Here is a 2,500-nt window from a genome sequence, read left to right as displayed (position 1 = left end):
TTTTCTCTTCTTCGTCTCTTTCCTTCTTTCTTCTTTTCTTCATTCTTCGTCTCTCTCTCTCTCTCTCTCTCTCTCTCTCTCTCTCTCTCTCTCTCTCTCTCTCTCTCTCTCTCTCTCTCTCATTCAAGATTTGCTTTTTTTTTCCAACCCTCCCCTTCTTTTTTCTTCTTTCTTCACCTCTCACCTTCCTCTCTCCTCCTCCTCTAGTTTTCCTCCCCCTATCATCCTGCCTTATTTTTCTTCCCTCCCCCTTCATTCCCTTCCTCTCTCTCTCTCTCTCTCTCTCTCTCTCTCTCTCTCTCTCTCTCTCTCTCTCTCTCTCTCTCTCTCTCTCTCTCTCTCATCTTCCCTCCATTCCCCTCTCCCTTCTACAATCCTCCTCCTTCTCTGCTAGCCTTTTGCTTCCACTGTCTCCATATTCCTCCTCCTCCTCCTCCTCCTTTCCCTCCTCTTTCTCCTCCTCCCTCTCCCTCTCCCCCCTCCTCCTCCTCCTCCTCCTCCTCCTCCTCCTCCTCCTCCTCCTCGCTTTACGGTCTAAATCTCATTCTATATTCCTCCTCCCCATTTCTCTCTCTCTCTCTCTCTCTCTCTCTCTCTCTCTCTCTCTCTCTCTCTCTCTCTCTCTCTCTCTCTCTCTCTCACATAACATAAGAAAATTGCTGAGGCACCTTAACTATCACTGAGAAAGAGAGAGAGAGAGAGAGAGAGAGAGAGAGAGAGAGAGAGAGAGAGAGAGAGAGAGAGAGAGAGAGAGAGGATCAATAAACATTCCTCGCTTAGCCATAAATTCAAATACCTGGCTATCAAATCTCGACACAAAAAATAAAATAAAAAAAGAAGCAGAAAAATTAAACAAAACACGAAAATATAAAAGAAAATAAAAATATACATTAAAAAATATTATAATCAATGGAAATAGAGATAAATGCATATACCCTTTCCCCCCCCCTCTCTCTCTCTCTCTCTCTCTCTCTCTCTCTCTCTCTCTCTCTCTCTCTCTCTCTCCGATCCAAGGCCACCAGGGGGCAATAAAGTACTAATCCATGGCAGTAAGGGCGGTAATCCTATATACAAAGACAGGATTATGAGCCATAACGCTTATCACAGTCACGGCTTGGGCCAATAACTCGCTTTTCCCTCATTTAAGATATTTTGTTCCATATTTTTCTTTTTGTCTTATCTATTTAATCTATCTATTTTTGTTATCTCTTCATGTGTTTATCGATGTTCTTATTCCTCTTACGTTTATCAATTATGTTTTTTTCTACAGTTCTTGTTGTTCTTTTTGTGTGTTTGTTTATCTATTTGCCAATTTTGTCGATTTGTCAATGGTCTCTCTCTCTCTCTCTCTCTCTCTCTCTCTCTCTCTCTCTCTCTCTCTCTCTCTCTCTCTCTCTCTCTCTCTCTCTCTCTCCATCCATTTTACCTTCTACGGTTGACATTTTCCTCTATTTTCTGTCTCATTTATTCATCCACCCTTCAGTTTCCAATCAATCAATGTATCCACTATCTATCTGTCTATCTATCTATCCACCTACCTATCTATCTAAATGTATTTTTTTGTCCATCGTCAATTCTTTGCTCAGTTTCCATTCAATTATGTGGATATTTTTGTCCGGAGAGAGAGAGAGAGAGAGAGAGAGAGAGAGAGAGAGAGAGAGAGAGAGAGAGAGAGAGAGAGAGAGAGAGAGAGAGAGAGCATTACTCCCACTCAAAGTTAAGTCGTAAGAGAATATTTTTAAAACACCAAGCACGGATCCATATTGCGTGTGTGTGTGTGTGTGTGTGTGTGTGTGTGTGTGTGTGTGTGTGTGTGTGTGTGTGTGTGTGTGTGTGTGTGTGTGTGGAACAGAACGCCAAAGAGTCAATGCAACAAATCTCACAGTCTTCCTTTAACCAAACAAACAAACAAACAAACAAACAAACACACACACACACACACACACACACACACACACACACACACACACACACACACACACACACACACACACACACACATAAACAGACAACTGAAAGATAAACACTCACTGACATAAGAGATATTTTGCTCATTCTCAGCCCAACAGAGAGAGAGAGAGAGAGAGAGAGAGAGAGAGAGAGAGAGAGAGAGAGAGAGAGAGAGAGAGAGAGAGAGAGAGAGAGAGAATCTTTCAACGTCTCTGATGGAGCTTAGATGAGAGACCTTTTGTAGGGAGGAGGAGGAGGAGGAGGAGGAGGAGGAGGAGGAGGAGGAGGAGGAGGAGGAGGAGGAGGAGGAATGGTGATAGAGGAAGAGAAGGGAGGTAAGACGGTGATAGAGGATGTGAGTGAGAAAGAGGTAGGCTGGAGGGAGAGGAAGGAGGGAGGGAAGGGGAGGGAGGGAGGTACGGAGGGAGGGAGGGAGGAAGGGGAGAGGGAGGGAGAAGAAAGGAGGAGGAGAGGAAGGTGAGGTGCCTCCATTAGTTTTTCTCTAAAGGAGGAGGAAAAGGCAGAGCATCAATCACCCCTCTCTCTCTCT

The 2,500-nt window shown here is 44.1% G+C and overlaps 1 protein-coding gene across 1 annotated transcript in view; it reads right to left on the bottom strand.

Annotated features, from left to right (window-relative positions):
* Positions 1-2,500, bottom strand: part of LOC135090110 (muscle calcium channel subunit alpha-1-like) — a 248,598-nt gene that overhangs the window by 229,841 nt on the left and 16,257 nt on the right. The window lies entirely within an intron of this gene.

The sequence above is a fragment of the Scylla paramamosain genome, chromosome 34 (genome assembly GCF_035594125.1).
Source record: "Scylla paramamosain isolate STU-SP2022 chromosome 34, ASM3559412v1, whole genome shotgun sequence".
NCBI lineage: Eukaryota > Metazoa > Arthropoda > Malacostraca > Decapoda > Portunidae > Scylla > Scylla paramamosain.
The sequence above is the reverse complement of the archived record's forward strand: the minus strand, read 5'-3'. Positions and strand labels throughout refer to the sequence as shown.